This window comes from Rattus norvegicus, chromosome 10 (assembly GCF_036323735.1).
Source record: "Rattus norvegicus strain BN/NHsdMcwi chromosome 10, GRCr8, whole genome shotgun sequence".
Taxonomy (NCBI): Eukaryota; Metazoa; Chordata; class Mammalia; order Rodentia; family Muridae; genus Rattus; species Rattus norvegicus.
Genome location: NC_086028.1, coordinates 67,152,579 through 67,176,486, shown reverse-complemented (window position 1 = coordinate 67,176,486; position 23,908 = coordinate 67,152,579). Strand labels below are relative to the sequence as shown.

At 43.2% G+C, this 23,908-nt stretch overlaps 1 protein-coding gene and 1 long non-coding RNA gene across 3 annotated transcripts in view; both read left to right on the top strand.

Moving 5' to 3' along the window:
• Asic2 (acid sensing ion channel subunit 2) overlaps nt 1-23,908 on the top strand; it is a 1,069,930-nt gene that overhangs the window by 261,751 nt on the left and 784,271 nt on the right.
• Nucleotides 1-23,908, top strand: part of LOC134480705 (uncharacterized) — an 84,911-nt gene extending 61,003 nt beyond the window's left edge. For both annotated transcript variants that reach the window (XR_010055421.1, XR_010055420.1), the window contains one exon: nt 1-23,908. This exon is cut by the window's left edge and continues 12,243 nt beyond it. This is a non-coding gene — a long non-coding RNA (uncharacterized LOC134480705).

The following is a 23,908-nucleotide window of genomic DNA, read 5'->3' as shown; positions in this document are numbered from 1 at the left end:
TTTTGATGATAGATGTTCATTTGTTTTGAAATCAGGAATTGAATTGGGAAAAGGTGTCCTTCCCTGTCACCCTAAGAGCCCTGCTCCAATCCTGCTAGGCAGTAAAACTCATTCCTCTCTGATTCCCTTCCTAGAATTGCTGCAGGACTGTCTGACACACAACTCAGTCCTCTTGGAGAGTACAGGAGAAAGCCCTCCTCTTAGAAGGCCTTCTCCCCCTCTGCCAGAGCGTCCCACGAGACCTTCTCCTTAGGAACTGGGAAGTTGGTGGTTGTTGGTTCCTTCCCATGGGACCAAGATAGAAGAGTGTTCTGAAATTGTTTCATCCCCATACCTGACCCCTTTGGAGCTCTTTGCTCTTCAGAGACAAGAAGCATGAGGTCCAAAGTCACTTGGTAATAATAGAATTATAACCCCATCTCATAATCCCTTCTATAGGGATCTTTCCAAGGTCTACTTTGACCACATTTCCCCAGTAGTGACTGATACTGGGTGAGTGCCACAAAAGCCAAGAAATACTGCCCCAATGACCTGAACAGAAAATGATGGCTTCTCCTGGCCAGGGCATTGCTAGATGCCTAGGGATCAGTGCAGACCTAGGACTGTTGATAGATTTCATTCTGTCCTAAGAGTCAGCAACAATTTCATCCAGAGAAAATATTACTCTATTATGTATGCACCCTCCAATCACAGCCCAAAGGAAACATGCTCACAAAACACCTCCCCCTGAACCAAACCCAACAACAGCCTGTCAAACTAAGCAGATCAACTGTTTTCAAGTTCTCTTAATATCTATTTGCTATTGTTCTCTCCCTTTGTCATCAGCTGGTACTTGCCAGCAGACAAGTGGTAATTGCTGCCAGAGGCTTAAGGAAATTTATTCAGAAGAACTAAACATGGAGAAAAATGGGATTCATTTACCGACTTTCTGTAGGTTAGGGAGACGGCAGCAAATGGAGGATATAGTGACAACATCCTTTGGTCCAGGGCACTGCACCTCAATCTTCATTTTGGCTTTGATTGATGTATGGAAGGTTTTTGTGAATATATGGTTTAATGAGAAAAAATGAGTAGAGCCCAGCCCATTTGGATATATGCACGGCTGGGATGCCACTGCAGTGACTTTGCCAACTCAAACAGATCCTCTCAGACCCTGATGTGCCCCAATCCCTGCTTCCATGGAGCACCTGAAGAGAATGGCAGTGGTAAAGCGATGGGCACAATTAGGAGGTAAGCTTCAATAAGGTTACAGTCACATCTACATCTTTCAGGACATGTCTCTAACAAGAAATAGCAAACCCTCAGCCTATCAGAACTCGGAAAAACACCCTGTGTCCCTGTCGTGTCTGCTCTGTAATTAATGACCCATGTCTGTAACAGCACCCGCTGATTTCTCAGCCTCCAGCTTTGCCTCAGTCCAATCCGTGCTGCAACAGAATGCAAATCAAATCAGCTCTCTGCTTTGAATGAAGTCCTTCCAGGAGCCCCATTGTGATCAAGACGGAATCTCAACTCTTTTCATAGATGAAAAGGGTTTGCACGCTTGAGTCCTGCTTGCTTCGATAGACTTAGAAACCCTTTGCCGGTCTCGGAAGCCATCCTCCAGAATGTTTGCAGTCTCACTTTGTTTGCTTGGGGGATTCCTAATCAATATCTCCATAGGACCCATATCTCCTCCTTTGAGAGAGTTCATTGACCCCCTCGACCAACTCTGAATCAGGAAACAATGAGTATGGTTTTAAGAGAATAGATTTTTCAGGTAGACCTAGTTGGGTCTTAGTTTGGTCGTCATCTGAGCATCTGACCCTGAGGAAGCAAGATGACCACTCAGCTTCATCCCTCCATGCCCCTTCTTGCAGACAGGAATAATAATCTGTGCACGCCCTAGGCTCTTGTGAGGATCACTAGCAGTGTGCAGCAAAGCTCTAGAGTCCAGGAAGTGTTGCCTAAGGTGTTCCGCCCTCACCCCTTATCCCACTTCCCGTCCGCTTCCTGGGTCTCTTTCCAGTGGGTCTCCTGTTCAGAAGTGCAGCTCAGAGTCTGGCTGAGAGTCAGCCCTGGCCACCTACTCGTGATGCATATATTCATCTCACATACAGATACTCATTGGAGAAGAATGCAGGTCCCAGGTCCTACGTCAAATGAACAGCAAGTTGTGAAAATTAGGCTAACTTTTCTGAAGCATCAATACAGGTCCTCTTCCTGTATTCTGTGTCACTTGAGCAAATAAATTAACATCCCTTGGAGCCTCAGTTTCCATGGCTGTAGGATCAGGCCAATGTCCCCCTGTCACAGGATGGAGTAGGTAACACACACAGAAGATGTTCATCCATGTTGCTTTTCTCTCTCACTTCCCTTTCCTGGGTTTTCTGACTTTGCTCAGAGAAGCCCCCGAGAACTGTTGTGTGCTCTGGGCTGGAGCCTCTCTGCCTTCCAGCAACCCCCCTTCAGTTTCTCACTCTCACCTGCCAGCTGCTGCCAGGAATGCCTTGGGGAGCCGACAGTTAGGAGTTGCTGGGTATCTGAAATGCTGACAGTGTTATTTCTGCTCTTTTATAATATCGCAAGTCAAATCAGCTCTGCAGAATGTTCTGTAAATATCCAGATAAAAAGGATCAGAGATAGGTCCCAAGAGTGCCAGAGGCCCTAAAGCTAGACCCACTTAAAGTAGGGAGGGGACAATGTTTCCAAACCCCTTCTCTGTAGCTTCTGACTTATACTTCCTCCCTCATCTCAACTGACAGCCCCACCTCTCTGGAGTAGTGCTTAGCTTTAAGAGAGTGGAGAAAAAGAGGGAGGAAAAGGAGGGAGAGGAAAAAGGAGGAATGGGAAAGAGGAAGGCAGAGGGACAGGGAAGAGGAGGGATGAAGGAGAGGAGAGGACCTTAGCAGTTTCACCTATGAGAAGGAATGGAGCCTCCTTCCCATAAGCCCCCTCACCTTGTAGGCAGAATCACTGTTAGTGACTTGGTAAGGGATGACAAACCTCACTGCTTCCTGTGACTTTGTTTCTTTCCACGCGGTACACCAGATCTTTCAAAAAGACCCCCACACCCGAATCCCTCCTCCAGCTGAATGGATTTCTGGCCAAGGCCACATGGCTTCTGCTTCAATGCAGCAATTTGTCCGAGAGCACTGCTGCCCACCGGAGTGGAAAGAACCAGGATTTTGAAGTCAATCCCTATAGGTGTCAATCTGCCCACTTCAGTCTACTGACTGGAAGATCCCAAGCAAGCCTTTGCTCCTCCAAGCTCATGGTCATTTTGTCAAGTGCATTCTGTACATATACTTCATACGGTGCCTGTAACAAACCAAGCTCCCATTTATCCCATGTGTTTGTATTTACAGTTTCTCCTGTCTGACAAGTTTCCCTGTGTTCACTACCTCCACACTCCCCTTTCCCATTGATGCCTGCTCTTCCTCCTTTCTCTGTGAAGCCTCACCAGGCTCTCTGACACTGGACTCTGTTCCCCATGCTTCCCAGAGTGAGAACACCTACCTTGTCATCTGCTCTTTTGCCTCACCCTCCAGGCTGCCTTAGATGCTAGGGACACCCCAGTCTCCTCTCTGGTACACGGAAATGCTCAAGAATGCGAGTGATATGAATGTAAACAGGTTCTGACCTACTCCTGCGAGCTGAGGGCACAGAGATATGCTAGATGCTGCCCAGCATAGAAGGATGACTGCTCCCAAAGAATATGCCAGTCTCATGTCTGGGATTAATATGTACCTAGCAGTGAGCAGAAAGATGTGGAACAGAGCAGGAAATAGAATCTAGTTAGATTGGATGAAGGTGGAGTGGTAAGGGTGTCTGTAAGATCTATAGTCAGGAATTTCTCTTACCAGAACGGTAGCCTCGAGATGGGGATCAGGCTGCAAAGCTGAGGTAGGGAGAAGAGGCACAGTTACTCTCCCCATTTTGTAGATGAAAAGACCGAGCTTCAGGGACAGCATATGAATTTTCCCATAATCATGTCAGTAATAGAAGCCAAAGCTTATAGACACTGTCTCATTTGAAGATACTCTGTCTGCCCTATTAAATGTCTCCCAGGGATCTCTGTCTCTGAGAGAAGATGCAGACCGGGCATTGGGGATGGTTTAAATCTTTCATATGGGGGTTGGGGATTTAGCTCAGTGGTAGAGCGCTTGCCTAGGAAGTGCAAGGCCCTGGGTTTGGTCCCCAGCTCCGAAAAAAAAGAACAAAAAAAAATCCTTCATATGCCTGGATTTGGATGCACCTTGATGGCTCTCCTGGGAGAAGCAAGGTTTGGCTGAGACCCACAGAGAGGTTTGTGGGCTCACCTGAGATAAAAACTGCAAAGTGTGAAGAGACGATACCTTTAGGTTTGGACATCTGTGCTGCCCTCATTTTTGCTGTGGAGAACTAGGTCCGAGGAACATAGCTGTGGATGCAAGAGGTTGCCACCAGCAATATGTCTGCTCACAGGTGTGGGATGTGCAGAGGATCCGCGGTGTTACTGTGTGTGGGCGACGCGCATGTGTGTTTAACAGCAAACACCCCACACTGAAGGGAGTCGGATTGGAAATGCCAGTTAAGCTGACGGAAAAATATTCATTATGGTGGAGTGGCGTCGTACACATCTCGAGTTTACCTGCTGAATTTAGAACAAGCTCATTCATCCTCTCTCCTCCCACTCTTCGTACATGAGTGAGGTTCAACAGAACTAAACAAGCCATCACAGGCTTGGCAATCAGAGCTTAATATTAATGAGGCCCCATACCCTGGGAAGGGTAGATAACTCACTCTTTCCACCCACAGCAGAATCAAGAGGTAGAGCTAGTGGACAGTGACTACTTGTGGACCTGGGCTTGTGTTTTAGTGGAGCTCAGGCACTGGGTCTGTGACTGGTATTGCCTGGCACCATCGTGGTTTTCTCCTGTAGATTGCATCCAGGAAGAGTTGGCTCCCAGAATCTACAGCCTGTCTGGCCTGCAAAGGGAGTCACGGAGCCAGAAGGTTTCTGAAAAGTCCATCCTCCCTGGGACAGGGTGTGGATGCGTGGTAGTGCTAGCTCGACTCCAAACTTAGTCATTTTGTTGCTCTCTAGCCTTCTCTTCCTTTAAACACGCCTGCTTTTAGGTATCTGTCATGCAGAACACCACACTGGCAATTGACCTTTGTGTGACTTCTCTTGTGTTCTCCCAATCCAAAAGGCATGAAGTCCACAAGGAAGAAGTTGACTCCATCTCACAGCTAAGAACTAGGAGGAGCTCAGACAGGGCTTGAAACAGTAAGCTGATGAGATAACATTCAGATGTGGCTGGCCTTGTTATTCAGATAGCCACGGATAGTTCATCAGAGTCACCAACTCCTTGTCACAACATCTGAGGGAATACCGAGCTACTTTTATTTTATGTGCCAGATATATGAATCATATGTATTGATTGCATGGCAAAAATGAAGGATAGTGTTCTCACACATGAAGAGTCACAGGCACGGAATGTCTGACCATCCCTTTATTCCATAAGGACTATGAAGGACATCGCTAACATTTGTCAGCTTAGAAAACTGACCCTAAACACTATGGGTCACACAGTACTTTGCTGGCAGACCTACTATGTACTGCCTATTGGTCTGTTCTGCCCACAAACTATATTACCTCATTAAATCAGGCCTCAAGTTCCCACATCCACTGCATATTTTGAAGCTCAATGCCATGTTACTGCTCTATGCTTCACTCAACCAAGCATACACTTTCTGGTAGCTTTAGTTGTGAAGCAAAGTGATGGGGTGTCATCTGTTTCCCTGCTAGCACAAATGATGAATTCGGAGAAATGTTTCCAGGAGAGGAAAAATCATCTCACTGTTGGCTAAGCTGAACATCAGTAAATATAACTAGGTGTCATTCAAATAAGACAATTGAATACCGATGACACAGTACTTACTTGACGTTTGCAGACCTGTATCCTATGGCTGCACCCCTTCCTCCCCTAACTCTAGGTTCTTTCATACCCTATTTGTGTTTCAAAGTTATTAAAAGTTTAGACTTTAGAGTTCAATATGTGTCTGAGTCATGGATTCACTGCATGTCAACCACATGGCTTTAGCCCAGTTATTTACAATCCACGTGCATCCGTTTCCCAACCTGTGAGATGAGATTGCTAAAAGTGGGGATTTCAAAATTACTCAAAATGGTAAAATAATTTGTGAAATTCTGTTATGGAAATATCTAGCATAGTGGCAAATGGCCAATAAGTGCCAGTAACTTAAAGCTGATATAACCATTAAATGCAAATAATAGAGTGACACCTTTGTTTGCCATCTGGATAATTTCTTCCGTGAGATTAAATTATCTATTTCTCCCTTTGGTGGCTGAGGGTCAACCGTCATATCTGAACTGAAGGCTCAGGGGTGAGATATATGGCATCCCCTGATGACTGTCTTCCTGAGATATTTATCTACATCTGTCTTCTTCATTGGGGCAGAAGCATCTTTGTCAACCTGTAGTGTTATAGATGACACTCTGGGGGTCATGGCCATTCACTCAGGTGTCTGAACAATCTCATATGGAAGACATAGGAAGGCATGCCTCACATCACTGCTGCCGTCTGCATGGTCCTACCCAAGCATCTTGAAGGTTACAATTCAAACCTCCTCAATCTGGAAATCACAACTTGATAAGGAACTCTTAAATTTGGCTTTGTTTAATAATGTTTAACTCCACATGCAAAGCCAGCAAGATTTTTATGTCTATATGTATATGGTAGACATACACATGTGTATACAGATGTTCACACGTGTGTGAGCACACATGTGTGGGCAGGTGTGTGGGTGTACACGCATGCGAAGGCCTGATGCTAATAGCAGGAATCTTCTCCAATCTCTCTCCGTCTTATTCATCCGAGGCAGTTTCTCTCAACTGAACCCAAAGCTTGATGCCGTCTTGTCTAGCAAGCTAGCTAGCTCCTTATATCTAACTTTATAACTCAGGAATATCAGACTGGCTACCATGCTCACCTAATATTTGCATAGGTTCTGAAGTTCCAAACTCAGTCTTCATGCTTGTGAGAGTACTGACCCATCTCCATGGCTCCATCACCCACCCGGAAGAAAATCATTCAAGATTTCATGTTAAACAGGGGCTGGAAAATTTATGGTAAGATATTCTATTAGTTATAGCTATTTGAAAGAACAACACACAGTATACCGGGTGCCAGTACCAAATTTTAATGACCAACATCAGCTGGCACTGCCAGAACATTTTTGGGCAATTCTCAGAATTCTATGTAGAACATCCTGGGGATGAGTCATTGGCTATGAAGGTTCTGTCTTTGCAGTGATTTACAAAAAAAAAAAAAAAAAAAAAGATTAATTTGTGTCTGAGAATCTCTGTATCTATAAAATTATGCAGTTCCTCAGAATGGAGACACAGTCTTATGCTCAATTAAGAGTCAGGCAAGGATAGGATACTTGACTCCATCATGGCCTAATGGCTGCTTGTGCAATTATCACTGGATGTATTAACTCATCAGCACCGGGATAATGTCACACATCAAAACAGTGCTGGCACTTCTGGTGAGCCTTGCCTCCTCTTTGTCTGAGTTTTGAATGTACCAGAAGAGGCACAATCCACAGTTACAAACAGCAAGGGGTTCAACTTTCAAGCTCAATTTTCCAACTACTCCCTTTGCAGACTTCTGCATCAGTCTAATTGAAGAATTATCCCGAGATTGCCAGATGAGCTATGAGGCTGGTATCATTTGCAACTACTTTTTCCACATGAATCTGAGCCTTCCCAGTGTTCCGCAAGCAAAAGGAAATGGAAGAATAAATTACACTCCAGGTCTCCTAGCAGCCTTGATTTCAGAAGTTTTATCATGTTTATCAAAACAATCTCATAGTTCTCGGCGAGTCTTTTTATTACAAACAGAAATAAATGTTTTACATTGAGACCTATGATTAAATGTACACTATTAAACCATCACATTCATCCGTTTTATGTATTGGGGTCCCATGTGAGGTGTTATTCAAGGAAGGCAGACATTTCAGTTCAGGCTTTGAAAGCCAGTTTTAAGACCAGCCTTTCAAACACAATCAAGTCTCTTCCTTGGCGGTTTCTTATTCATCTGTCTTGTGGTATCACTGGCTACTTCCCATATGCTTGGCACTGTCCCAGAGTCTTGGGACAAGTGAGCAAATAAGTCAAAGTCCTTGTTTTCACAGGATTTACATCCCTTGGGAAGACAGACAGCAGATTAACAGATTAGACCATTGTGGGAGATCATTGGGTAGGGGAGAACCACATCTCTGTTTATATGGCAAAGGATCTACACACCTGAGAATCCCTTTGTTTCTCACTATTGAGCCCCTGTGGACTGCTCTGCCTTCCAGATAACTCCACAAATGGGCAGCTCATTTTTAACGGCTTCACACATCTTTTTTCCACCAAATCTAAATCTGTTGCTCTAAAATCCTACTCCTTCACACTGGCATTACTCTGCGATCTTTCCCTTCTAGTCTGATTCATCTTCTATGCATACTTTTGCTTTCAGTCCCTTGGTTTCTTTCTGTCTCTGTCCAGCCCTTTCTCTATCTGCAGCTCCCTGTCTATGCATATTTATGCATGCGTGCCCCTAGTACCTGAAGCAATAGCTTACCAAGACTTGAACTCATATTCTAGATCTTTAGAGCGTTGATCTATTTCTTTCAAAGCAGGATGATGGGTTTCTGGCTTACAAGGTGGTTAATCTTGAGGTCAACTTGATTGGAGTGAGAAGACTAATAAATCACATTTCTTGATGTGTCTGTGAGTGTGTACCCTGAGAAGATTGACCAGGGATGTGAGGAGTCATTCTGAATATGGGCATCAGTACCCAATAGGTGCACGATGTGGGGGGATAATAGAATACGAGGGGAACAAAATCAAGATCAGAGAGTACAGTTCCCCACTGCCCCCTCTCTACTTCCTAGCAATCATTATGATGTAAGCTGCTCTGTTATGACCTCCATGCATGTTAGACCAAAACCTTTCTTCTTTTCAACTTATTGATGTCCAGCATTGTGTCACAGCAACATAAACTCTAAAACACTGGCTTCGAAGCTGTAGTTCTAATAGGTGTCAAGGTCCTGTTTTTGATTTCCCACCCTGACAGCCACCTCAAATATGACAATGTAGCTATATCATGGCCTTCCTGAAACAGTATATTAACAGTAAGGATGTTTCAGAATAAACTCCAGACATCTCAACTACATCCTAGAGAGTCATCAAGAGCCGAAACACCCATTTCTCCTGTACCCATAATCTTTATTCTGGCCAAGCAGCCATTTTCTGAGCACAGTGAGCTATATATTCTTCTTCCACATCTGAGTGCATTAGAAATTCATCTACCTGACATGTTATTGCCCCATCTGAGGTTTGCTTCAAATAGCAACAACCCTAGAAAGCTGTTTTGCTAATTCCTGTTCTGAGTATCCCACACACACCTGCCAGGCTGCCTAAATACCTTGTATGTAGTCTGTCCAGCTTTTACTGCCCTGTATCTTGATAGATACTTATTCTCCTCCCATGTGAAGACAGCTGGGCCACATTTGCTCCATTTGTAGTGTCCATCCCAGAACTTAGTTTGGAACAAGGGTCGAGACAATAGTTAGGAAACACATGCTGAAAACATTGTCAGGAGTTTCAGCCTGATTTCAGCAGATCTTGAAGGTCAAGAAAGCAAAAATTGCACACCCATCAAGGTATGGTAACTCATCAAGGTAACCCATGAGTATGGGGAGTAGACACATATCCCTAGGGTTGGAAGAATAAGGCAGAAGGCATCTCAGGAGGTGTTCAGTGACTTGTCCCATTGCTGCAGCATCTCAGTACAGACATGAGGCTGGCTCCAGAGTGATGAAGGAACCGGAAGCCAGTACCAGCTGATGCTCTTGGGTTGTGTCTTAAGTTGGGGTTTCGATTGCTATGATAAAACACCATGACCAAAAGCAATGTACAGAGAGGAAAAATATCTACTTCATCTCATGCTTCTAGGTAACAGTCCATTACTGAGGGAAGTCAGACCAGGAGGTCAAGTAGAGCAGGAACCTGGAGGCAGGGAACTGAAGTAGAAGCCATGGAGCAATGCTGCTCATTGACTTGACCTTCATATCATGCTCAGTCTGCTTTCTTATAGCACCTAGGACCGGGGGTGACACTGGTCACCGTAAGCTGGACCCACGCACAAGCCAATCAGGTGAGGTATTTTCTCTGTTGAGGTCTCCTCTTCCAAAATAACTCTAGCTTATGTCAAGCTGGCATAAATCTAGTTAGAATAGATGGTACCTGTCACTACCTACTACGGCAGTAAAATGGAAGATCACAAACCTGGTGGGTGCTAGACCTGTATCCCACCCTCCAATCTTTCCCTTACTTTACTTATTTTCAGAGCCTACATGCAAGCGAGCTAAAGTAACTAAATTGCTGTGGTCTATCCAAGATGAAGGGACTTCATAAATCCTGGGGCTTTGGGATTGAGAGGCCTTTAGTAAAGTGACCACAAGAATGTTTTTTCCAGTGGTGTAGCCTGGATTAACTCATACATTGCCTTTGGTGATTTGGGCGTGCTAGGAACTTTGGGACTTCGAGTGTTGGAATGTGATGGCCTGCATGTCACTTAGAGCCTTGAGTTTACTTCTACCCAGTGTCCTAGGGGTTCTATTGCTGTGAAAAAAACATTGTGATCATTTCATTGGGACTGGCTTACAGGTTCAGAGGTTTAGTCCATTATCATCATGGCAGGAAGCATGGCAGCACACAGCCAGACGTAGTACTGGAGGTGGAACCGAGCATTCTACATCTGAATCATCAGGAAGAGAGTATGACACTGGGTCTGGCTGAAGCCTCTGATACCTTGAAGCCCACCCTTCAGTGACACACTTCCTCCAACAATACACATCTACTCCAACAAGGCCATATCTCCTAATAGTGCCACTCACTATGAGCCTAGGGAGGCTACTTTCATTCAAACCACCATGTTCAGTGTTCCTAGGGGCCCAGTTATCACATTTCCATTGATGGCTGTCTTCATATCCATTACCTCAGTTGCCTCTGGAGAATTTATTCTGCTGACGCTTTCCTTAGACTTCTTTCAGTGTTTCCCAGAATCTGAAGAATAAGCAGCACCCTAATCCCAGAGGTTCCTATGAGCAGCACGTAGCTAAATGGCCTTCCTAAAAGCAATCCTTTTAAGCATGTGCACTGTCAAACAGTTCTGGCTGTTTAAAGTGTGGTTTGTAAAACGGCCTTGATATTGCCTGGGAACTTGTTAGAAATGTGGACTCCATGTGCCCCCATCCCAGATGAGTGCAACTAGACCGCAAAGATCCCCAGTTGTGCTGTATGCACAATCGAATGTGCGAAACCTTCATCTGGAGCAGAAGTTTTCAGCTCGGGCTACTTCGGGGAGTGACTTGGCAAAGCCAAGAAGACATTCTGATGCTTGGGGGACCTCAGAGAGTCTATCACCTGATTGGGTCAAGGAAGACATTGGTGACTTTAAAGCTCCCCAGGCAGTTTTAATAGGGATGCAGAATGGCGGACCACTGATCCAGAGCCTGTATGAGATCATAAAGCGACATGCTGTTAGCTCTCCAATTATCTCACTATCGCTGTGTACAAAAGTACATGAAGGAAATAACTCAGGCTCGAGAGCCCAGCTCGGCAGTGATTTAATGATATCTCTAAGACTGCAGCTAAGATTGCTGGACTCCTAATTCAAATCCTATCACTTAGCTACCACTGTGTCATTACTGACATTGGTAGTTATTTATACAAAGATGCTCTCAGGCATCTTTGTATATCACAAGATATTTAACTGCATCTTGAGAATTTTGTTGAGTAGGCAGGAGAATGAGGCAGGGATTAGCTGTGTGGATGGAGACAGGAACTCAGTCAAGTATCCACTCAAGCAGGACTCATATTGAAGAACAATAGAGGAGGCTTGAGAATTTTTCTTTCTTTCTTCTCTTTGCTTTCTTAGGATACACTATCTACTTTTAATCATTTCAACTTAATTGAGGTTAATTCAGCACTCATGTATATGTGTGCTAATCCCCATGAAGCTACAGAGAAAAGTCTTGATCCTGAACAAATTTCTACTCTAGTTCGAAGAAAACAAATACAAAATTAGGAGAGCTCACGGTTCCTACTTCAAGTGTGTGTGTGTGTGTGTGTGTGTGTGTGTGTGTGTGTGTGTGTGTGTGTTGCTGAAATGGAGCTCAGGACCTATATATATTAAGTATTTTTTTTCTTTTTTTCGGAGCTGGGGACCGAACCCAGGGCCTTGCGCTTGCTAAGCAAGTGCTTTACCACTGAGCTAAATCCCCAACCCCAAGTATTTTTTTGTCACTGAGTTATTTCCTTAGCCAATATATATAAAATTTCTATGTAGCCCAGGCTATCCTCAAAACTCATAGTTCTCCTGATTTAACTTCCCAAGTTCTGGAAATGGCAGGTGTTTACTATCAAGTCCTTGATTCAGGCAAATTTCACTAGAGACAAACATGCAGATTCTTCTGGGACTTAAAGCAAAGCATGCCCCATTCAAGCAGGCGACCGTGATTCTTATGGAGGCTTGAGAAAGGTTGAACGTTTGTATGAACTGATGGTGAGTAAAGACAGCAAGGAGAACAAATTTGCTTGGGCGATATTGGTTAGATAGATAAAATGAGGCAGGATGGGTAGGTGAGGGGCCATATTCTAGAGGAGCCAGAAGTTCAAAACTAGCTACTTCGAGCAGTGTGTCACTGAGGAATTCTGAGCGAATTGAGTCCCCCTGGAAGGTGGACTATGGAGCACAGGGCAAAATTACAGGCAGTCACTAGACCACGATTCAGATGGCATTGGGGGGAGAGGAAAGGAGGACGGAATATGAGACACTTGAATCTAGGCCTTAATTAGCACATTTAGGAGAACATTTGTGGGGTAAGTAGACATTGTGTTTACATTGCTTAATTGAAAGTACATTTCCCTGGAGCTAAATTACAGTGAACACTATTAAATCACAATTAAGGGCTATCTGGGTATCTGTATCATTGTAGATTTTGTGGGCATCAGAATGGCCTCCATTTAGGGGACAGTGGCAGAAGTGCTTTTAGAATTTCTGCAAGACTACTGATTCTGAAGCAAGAATCAGAATCCTCATCCCTACCTCTGCCTCCCTCCCTGGTGGCAAGTCAGAGGCCATCGCAACAGCTCTGGTTGAAACCTTGAGCTTTCACAGCCCCAAGGGCAGATGAAACTTATTTGACTGAGGTCTTAATGATACATGCTGGGGAGGGGCCCAGAAGGTCAGAAAAATCCACACTACACTAAATCCCATTGACCTTTCAGCCCAGGAAATAAGTATAGGGAATGAACAAGAGTCGATGCAACCCGCTATAACGTATTGATCCTCTGTTAGCATTTATTGTAGACTAATGTTCTAGCCACCGGCTGCAGAGCACAAATAATGAAAAAAGACACCAATGGATGGATTCCAATTTAAACCCCATCTCTTTCACTTTGTGACCTTGAGAAGCCTGCTTAACTTCTCGGTGCCTTAATGTGCTAATCTATAAAATGGATTCATTCATAGTGCCTACCTGTTAAAGCAGTATGATAAATAAGTGTGTATATGATGTTAATTATGTGTGTTATATTTCCAAGTAATAGAAGCAAATAATTTACGTGTAATTACTAGTCATGAAGATTAAACATCATTACATAATGAATATTAGTATTTTAAATGTTAATTGCATTAATAATAATGGGATATATTATATGTGGTAATTAATATACATAATTATGTCTCATTTCATATTTTTATTTTATATGGTGCTGTGCCCTGCATGTCTATACATCATACACTGTGTTCTGAGAAGCCTGAAGAGGGCATTAGATGCCCAGGACTGCAGCTAGAGAAGGTTGTGACCTGATTTGTGTTGCTGTAAACCAGGTCCTCTGGAAGAGCAGTGTTTATGCTAACTAAGCCATCTCTCTAACCCTATCTTTTATTGTTTAAAAATAAATTTTACTTTGATTTTTTTTCTGTCATCAGTGTGACCTGCTTTAATCTGCAAGGCAAACATATGAACTGGCATGGACCATATTTGGTCCTGAACTGCAATATCTGAAACCTATTTTGAATTTTGCATCATAATAATTTTTAATTCTAATTCCAAACCTAAAATCATAAAATCGAAGCAATTTTTAAAATCTTTCAAGAAACTTTTCAAGAAAAGAAAAAGATTTTTTTAAATATCTGTCTTTTGCATTTAAAAATATTTTTATGTTAGCACAGAAAACAGTAGGTCTCATCCAGACATCTTCATACACTGAGAAGTACTACATACTATGTAATACATGCCTATAATATGCACTATATATAGCACATATATTCATAAATGCTCCTGTCTCTCACACAGCAACTAGAAAAACTGAGCATTCAATGAAAAGACAATGTTGGAAGTATTTTGGGGAGGGTTGGCGAGTTTTTAATAGTACCATGGAAGTCAAGACATCAGATTATCATAATGATGAAATGACTCCTAATGTCCTGCCGTAACCCATAGATCAGACTATGGCGCAACCCTCATCAGAGAAACTTCTCACCATAGATGGGAGTTAACACAGAGACCCACAACTAGACAACATGCAGAGGAGATGTTTAGAAGCACCCAGGCCTAAAAGAGAGGCCTTTTCAGACCCCTCCCCCCAAGGCTCAGGGATCTCCATGGAAGAGGATGCAAACAGATTGTAACAGCCAGGAATTGGGATGGCTCCAAGGAAACAGTGCCATCCAGACCCAACAGGATGGACGCACATACGAATCCATAGGCACTGTGACAGCACACAGACCTACACAGGTTCAAACCAGACACAATCCCAGCACAGAGCTGGTGGTGTGAACACAAAGTCCCGCTCCTAACAGGAAGACCTTTGTGAATAGCAACTGCTTGGTGAAGAAAAATATCATTGTTCTCCAAAGGAGTGCCACTTGAGTATTCCAACCATACTTCAGGACAGGACCCATGCCCCGGAGCAGTTGGCTAACACAAAACAGACTCCGTCTTTTAAATTTTGTATCTTTTTAATATCTTTGTCTTAAATTTTCACTTACTTGTTTTTGATTTTGAGTTTTCGTCTTGGGGGATTTTTGTTTTGTGGGGGGGAGAATGTGGAGCTGGGTGAGCAGTAAGAGGATTTGTGGGGAAAGAATATGGCCAAAAATGTCATATAAAATGTAATTAAAATACTAACTAGGTTTTTTAAACTAGCTGAGTAAAAGTTGTCCATTTTGAAATTTCTGAGACGAGGGCTTGAAAGCCACCGCAGATGTTTGAAACTGTCTTTGTGGGCTGGGGATATGGCTGAGTGGCAGACAATCTGGCTAACACAAACAAGGGCCTACCTGTACCTCTCAGTACTGGTCATCGAGGGAGGTATGTGTGCTGTCTTCTGATAGTTACTGGCCTTCTTTTAACCATTATCGGAGAAGGATTCTGAGTCCCAGCAAGGACAGATAAGTGTTGGTTGGATTGGTTCCAAGCTATTTGTGTTAATTTGGCTCCCGAAATCACACAAGAATTCGCATGTCTGTATGTGAGATGCTGATGGTCCCTGCCCCCAGCTGATTCTAATTGGTAAATAAAGTTACTGACAGCCAATGGCTGGGCAGGGATGCAGAAGTAGTACGTTAGAGTTTCCAGGCAAGAGAGCACTGGAAGAAGGGGGTTTTAGAATTGCCATTCCAAGGAAGCAAGAGAATCAAACTCAAGAGCCACAGGAAAGAAAGCATCCGGCCACATAAGAGTCAGGGAACAGCGGTCCCAGAGGCCCATCCCAGAATGGGCCTGGGGTGGCAAAGGTGGAATATAAATTTTAGAAAGTAATAGCTCAGGAATATTGGAGGGGAAACTGTGTTAATGGCAGAGAGATTTGGAAGTGGTCAGCCATTGCGCTGTTTAAGGCATATTAAATATAAGATTGCATGTAAGTGGCTTCCATTCATCAATCCAGAGCACTGGGCAGTAGGAAGAAGCCACAGGCAGGAGTTCAGAGCAGTTTAACAAACTACCACTTCAGATAAGTCTACACTGACGCATGAGGAATGCCAGGTGAGAAGGGACAGGGGAGTGTGGAAAGCCACCTGAGGGTCAGCAGGAAAGGCCCCTTCAGCTATCAACGTTAGGACTTTAAGAGCAGCTTCTAGGCAAATGGGGCAAAGAGAAATACATACCAGGAAGCAACCACCAGAACTGGCAATGCGCTCACAATAGCTGAGACTCACAATAGGTTCGTCCAGAAGTAGAGGAATCTTCCTGGGATATAATTGGAAGAAAACATTGAGCACTTACTCTGCACCTCTTTCAGTCATAAGAGCATCCTGGGCCTCAACTCCCTTCAACCAACCATGTAACTTTCCTGAGGTTACATGGACAGCGCATGTCCGTATGGGAGTCGAACACAAGCAGTCTGGCTCCGTTATGTTATACTGACTCTGAGAGAAGACTGCAAAGATGCAGAAGCCTGAATTATAACTGGAAGATGAGGAAGCTTGTGAGAACACGGGTCAACTACAGGTCATCTCTGTCTTGGCAATTATATATCCGCTGTGCATGGTGCGCGCCAGATGCCGGCACCTCAGTAACTCTGTGTCGAACGTAGGACTTGACTCCTCTAGAGCTTTGTGGAAAGGCTGTCCAACAGCACCCTGCCTGGTCAACACTGTAGAGAACACTGCCTGGGCACAGCATGGGTCTCAGAAACTTCTTAGATCACAGGAAGATGCTAGCACAGTCCTGCCAATAGCAGTGACTGGAGCATTCTCCTGGGCTAGGATTCACTTGCTGTAGTGAGAAGAATAGAAAGAGTGTCACTTTACATCTGTCTAAAACAGCATTAAAATGCACCATTGGGTACCTGATGCTCTGGAACAATAGCAGGTTAAAGGCTTGGGATACTCACTCCCCGTTCATGCTCCTGTGCTAAATCCGGCTGTAGGTGCTATATCACTATGGGAGACTCTTCGCTTCTTCCAGAGTGTCATTTCCCACACAGCTAGTGGTCAATACTGTGACTGGTCTGTCATCTGTCTTCCTTCATATAAGACAGATTTTTCCAGAACAAAACTCACTAAATACCAATGGCCTGGGCTCCATTTAATGGGGTTCTAAAGATGTGCGGTAAAATAGGGCTGGAGAGATGGCTCAGTGACTAAGAGCCCTGCATGCCCTTTCAGAGGACAATAGTTTAATTCCCAGTACTCACTTGTCTCACAAGAGTCTGCAAATCCAATTCCAGGGGCATTCCATTCTGGCCTCCAGAGCACTGCATATGTGTGGTACACAGGCTTACCTTCAGCCAAACAAATACATAAGAGAAATTAAACTAAAATCTCAACAACAACAAAATTAAATATCTCCAGTAAAACCAGACTCATGCAAAAAGGAACCTTTCCTGTTCTGTTCTAATCAGAACAGAGGGCTTTAATGGAAGAGGGCGGTGACAGGGTCTGAGGAGGACTGTGGGTGTAGAAATGGATAAGGCAGTCTTGCACTATGTTCTCACAGGGCTTCCACCATAAGGCTACAGGGTGTGGTGTGACCGAAGACCATGTCAATTCAGTAAGAATGACACAGGCTTATACAGGAATGGCAAGCTGGTCAAACTTTCTAAAGTAGCCCAGATGAGGTAGTTATTGTAATCTCCATAACCCTGGGAAGCCCTGATGGTGTCTTTATCTTGTAGGGTAGTGGTTCTCAACCTTCCTAATGCTGTGACCCTTTAATACAGTTCTTCGTGTTGGGTGAACCCCCAAACATAAAATTATTTTTGTTGCTACTTTATAGCTGTAATTTTGCTATTGTTATGAATTGGAATGCAAGCATTTTTAGAGATAGAAAGGTCACGATCTACAGGTTACGAACCATGAAGACCTGGAAAAGGTGAAGACTTGGTATTGTCTGAACCTCGTCCGCTTTCAACATGCTGCTGCTCTCAGAAACCACAGCCATAACATGACGGCACACATGTGGTTCTGGCAGCTGACATCCGTGCCTTATTCACACACATGGCTTGTTCACACATGTACACACACACACACACACACACACACACACACACACTCACTCACTCACTCACACACTCACACACTCACACACCTGCACTGAAATAACATATATTGTGGCTGCAGATTACAGAGGACCACAGGTAATACATCTTGGTCTTTTATCTCTGTTTTCTCTTCCCTTTTGGTGCTCATGAGATTTTTTTTAATTAGCAAAATTGTCAATTCAACAAATACATCTTCTGCAAAGCCATTGTGTCATTTGATGTAGTGGTAAACCAAGCTCTTGTATTCATTGCTCTCAGGAATTGAGGTCTTTTGAAGGTAACAATGACAATTTCCCATCCCAAAAATAAACCCCTCACTTTCAACTAAAGAATATGAAACATTCTTTTATTTTTAATTCTTTATTTGTTTTGTCTAGTTGGATTTTTGTTTTTTGCTAGAGTAATCCTATAGAAAAGAACCACAATATTGATGGAGAGTCCAGGGATAGAAAAAATCAGGGTTCTGAGCCGGGTTCTTTTTGTAAATGCCAGCAACAGTTCTTTTTTGGTACCTTAGAGGGGAGACAGATAGGCTCACTGATCTCTGAACCATGACTTCCAGTGCAGCATCCCATCCTAATATGTGTGACTTTCATGTGTGTGCCTAACCATCCAATTCCACTTTAAATCTCATTATTTCTGTTTCACTCTGTATTTCTATAGTCTAGCCACATTGTCACATGTATTCCTTGTTAATTTCTTCCAAGTACTGTACTATGTGCCACCACGTCCTGTTACCTTACCTTACTCAGCCATACACCCACAACAGACATCTGCATGACTTCTAACTCCTATTATAACAATCCAACATCAAAAACAAACAAACAGAAAACAAATCTCCTACATGACGCTCAATGGATATATATATATATTATAATATCTGTAGTATATATTTCAGAATTTACACATTGGAATATATTTTTCTTGGATGTGTGTGTGTGTGTGTGTGTGTGTGTGTGTGTGTGTGTGTGTGTGTCACAGACATAGAGTCCTGTGACAAAATGTATTTTACTGGATATAAACATCGAACTTTATTTTGAAATTTGTGTTTACATGTGTGTACACACATGTGCATGAACATTCATGTGGAAACCAGAGTGAACCTCAACTATTATTACTCAGGAGGCATCCACCTTAGTTTTGGAGACAGAGTGTCTCAGTGACCTGAGGACTGCAAGCAGTCTGGCTGACTGCTCAGCCCCAAGAATCCACTTGTCTCTGCCTCCCTAGCACTGAGATTACAAACACATACCACTACAGCCAATTTTTTAAACATGTATTCTAGAGACTGAACACAGGTCCTACGATTTTACAAGCATTTTCTCAACTAAAGAGTCTCTCCATCCCTTACAGCTTTGTGTACTTATGGTGAATAGACATTCCCTTATGCCTTTAAAGTAGTGACACTTGGTTGGTAATCAAGGTCTAGGGCTTTGAGGAAATCTGGAAATAAAGGGCAATTAGTCAAAACTGACCTCAAACTCATGACAATCCCAGATTGGTCTCAGACCCATAAAGCTCAAACTGGTCTTAAATTTATCATGTAGCTCAGGTTTACCTCAAACTCAGTACATAGCCAGTCCATCTGATAACTTGCCATGTAGATCAGACTTCAAAGGTATCTTTCCTCCTGCTTCTGACTCCCAATGCTGAGATTATAAGTATGGACCATCATACAATATGACAGCATTCGATCTTATTTTTTTCTCCCTCCCCTTGCTTGTGGAGCTCTCCAGTGTGCTAATCTGCAGCTGTCTAGATGCTTAGTTCTCAACCTTCCTAATGCTGTGACCTTTTAATACAGCTCCTCGTATTGTGACCCTCAACCATAAAATTAATCTTGTTGCTACTTCATAATCATAATGCAAATATCTATGTTTTCCAAGGTCTTAGGCAACACCATGAGAGAGTTATTTGACACCCCCTCCAAGGGGTTGAAACCCTCACGTTGAGAACCACACTGGTCTAGAGACTGCATTGCCTTAAGCTTTCTGGTCTACCAGGACCTCAGATTCCTGTTCAGTGTCACAGTGACTTGAGCCATGGCTATATGCATATTCAGTCTTTTCAGGCTTGCAGCAACCTCTGGATTATCTTCAGTGATCTGAGAAGTGGAGAATTGTGAAGCCTCTATCTTCCCCAACTCACAAAACCAGCTTGCTTTTTATTCTGATTGCTTCACTATTTAGGCTAAAACTCTCAGGTATTATTTCTGTCTGTACAAAGAATAAAGGAACCAAACTCTTAACTGGCTAGTGGCTCCTTGTTTTTTACTTTTTTCTTTTTTAAGAACTAGAAATAGAAATCTGTAAAGAACTTGAGATGATGGTAAAGAAACCACCACAATTATTCCTTTTCTGCTAATAACAATGCACCCAAATCTTTGTCTCTCTTGACTCCCATCTCCCACCACAGTACTTTGTTAACATGAAAAGAGACGGCAAAAAGTGGAGAGTGATTTCTTTCATTCTCTGGGCTGTGGGGGTTAAAGTGTGGAGGCTGGGTGTATACTAGTAGGTGCATTTGCCCTTGAAGGTAGTGGAGATCAGAGGTTGGCATTAGGCTGTCTCTCCTAAGTTGCTCCATCACTTAATTTTATGAGACAGGGTCTTTGGGTTCCTGTTTTAGTTAGACAACCTGCAGATGCTAACTAGAGCCCTGTGAATACTCTTATCTCGACCCTGAAGTGCCCAGTTTACATGAACTCTAGAGATCTGAACTCAAGTTCTCTTGCTTGCACAGCAAGAACTACTTGACCCACTGAGCCATCTCCTGAGCCCTTGGAAAAGTTCAAATAAAAATTTTTTAAAAGAGGTTAGAGATGGAAGTATAGTACAGCATACAACTTCTTCAGAGGAAAAAGTCTCCAAGAGAACAAAACAAGGAGCCTTGTTTTCCCAGTCTCCCATCTCCTTCCCTGTGCGAGCTCCTTTCTGGGCCTTTTCTGTCTCCTAGAGGAAAATCCTGACAGTGTGGCATGCACTTGTGAAAGGATAATTACATCTGCATCCCTAGGAGAGACAGGCTGACTGTCAGCAGGGAGGAGTCTGATGTGGATGCAAATAGGGCCGAGTGCTCACATATGCATAAATACCCACCACTCTGCTGAACTGCATCAGGGAGGAGAAGTTTCTTTGACCTGAACTTTCCTGGAACTCATTTTCACTTCAGGTCAGAGAAAAATTTAAATATATGTATTTATGTACACATTACACATTCTGTATTATGCATATATATTTGAAGGTTTATTTGTGCACACATACATATGTATGTGTGTGTATGTGTGTGTCTCTCTCTCTCTTTGTCTCTTTCTCTCTTTCTCTCTCTCTCTCTCTCTCTCTCTCTCTCTCTCTCTCTCTCTCTCACACACACACACACACACACACACACACACACATGCACTCTGTTATCAGACTTTTCAGTGATGTTCTTGTCCAGAGAAAAAGAAATAACTGGCATCCTTTTAAGGGAAATGTGTGTGCCTTCAGAGCTGGCCAAGCTCAGAATTACGACTCAACTAAGCCTATGACCTGGTGGATATTAGGCATCATCCGTAGAGTTTGAGAAGGTATTCGAATCTATATGAGAGCCAAATGGCCATCCAGCCATGACCTCACAGTATCTTTAGCTGATGTCCCCCCATGATGTAGTGGGCAATGAAGGAGTCTTCAAAACTTCACCTTATAGAAGAAGAGAACTATAACGCAACTTGTTCAAATTAGAGTGTATGATTTTTATTTCCTTAAAAAGAACAACAAAATTCCTAAAGATTTCCCTTTGAAATTTAAATGTATGTTATCACTCTATCACGCCCATGCTATAAGAAAATATGGTGGTAGGAGATGCTTAGCTGTTATAGAGGATGAGTGTACAGAATTGATTTCAGGCCCAATCAGGACTCATCTCATCAATGCACTTATGTCAAGAGCAGACAAAGCTTCCCTGTTATTCTAACAAGCCCAAAACAGAGGGCCACCCTGCTTCTCTTCCCTCAGAGTAAATCTCAAGGGAACTAATTAGAAATTAGCAATGTCTTACAGAAAACCCCGGTTTAGTTCCAAGTTGACAAATGTCAGGTGACCCAAACCCCTGAATCTCTAGTTCCAAAGGTTTTAGCATTCTCTTCTGGCCCCTGAGGGTACATGCACATACACATGTGCATACACATAGTGTTCATAGACTCATCCAGACACACATTTGAAAAAGCCCCGTGGGAAGATTCTAAGTACAAGTTTTTCAACTCAGTGCCTCGCCTTGCACCCAACAGTACATCCAAGGATGAGCTGCTCTGCAATGGCTCTAAGCCAAGGAAAGATTGGAAGGCAGATTCCAGATTAATCTAAGCAAGATCTTTTAAGAAAGTGAGATGGGACTTTAAAAAATAAAAACCTCATAGATTTGCCTGTCAATACTAACGTGCTAAGTAAGGTCTCTTGCTGAGTATAGACAAGTGGCATGACCATCCCTCAGTGGTCCTAGAGTACAGGTTTCTACTCTAGATTGAATATTGGATACCATATGATATCTTCTAAAATAACAATTTTCGTGTAGATTAAATGTCTGATGAGTAGGGCTAGAGGCCTGGCTTCAGACAGTTTTAACCTGATGCCCTTCCTTGCACCAACAGACGACATGGCCACTACCTTTAAGTCTGGAAGTTAATCAAGTCCCCGCAAGCTGAATTCCATTGACCAGGTAGGTCTCTTCCTCAAGGAAGGCTCTTCTCTGCAAAGCCGAGGTGTGAGGTCACAGACAGAATTAAACCATCCATGGAGACTGCACCATGGGTTTTACATAACCCACCTGCATGCCCCAGGCGCTCACAGTGTAGAAGGGGGAATATCCGTGTCCTCCGTACCTACTGTATTTCTATAGTCCCAGGTCTCAGACAGACAGTTCCTACCCTAGGTCTGTTTGTCCATGACATTGGTTCTTTGAAGCTAATGATTAATTTCTAAGCCCCTTGCAGCTCTATTTTATAAAAATAACACCTAAGCTTATTCTCCTTGTCTGTCTTCCAAACCTCTGTTGTCTACCTTCTATTGGCCTGCTCTAAGAGAGTAGACCATAAACCCATCACAAGTGGAACAAAAGGGACATACACTTCCCTGAGACATGTGAATGAGACACTCTAGTGTCTCTCCCCCTTTCCTCAGATTTATGGCATCTTATGCCATTATCTTCATGTCCCCTTCTAGGTCATCCCAACATTTCCATCAGGAGAGAAGGAAGTATTGAGGATGCAAGGCAACCTTTACTATCTAGCCCTGTTTATTCTTTTGTGTAATAACCTTACTCCATCCTTACGTGTTTTGCTTCTATTACAGTACCTACCAGTGAGCCCTAAAGTGTTTTCAGAAGCCCTTTTCATATCATAACACCAGTGATATCATGGGAGTCACCATAGTCTCTAGGTGCCGTAAAAGTCATAGTCTCGAGGGCATATAAAAGGTGTGTAGTTTTTTGTAGGTGAAAAGGAACAGATAAAGATTGAATATAATTTTATAAAAAGAAGCCTTCAATAGTTGCCATCTTGTGATCCTTCCTTAATAAATAAGGGCACTTGGGAAGCAACAGGGCCTAGTCCCATGGGGCTAAAGTGAATCTTAATAATACACTCACTCATTGTCTCCTCGTGCTGTGCTTTTTATTCAAGGATCCATGTTAGCCTCTCTTGATAGCTTCCTTTTAGACAAAACGAACCACAGACAATAATGTCTGAGAATCTTCTGTGAGTTTCTCAAAGCTGTTTACCCAAGCAATTTCTAACACAAAGAAGAGACACCCCCACCCCCACCCACTCTTCAATCA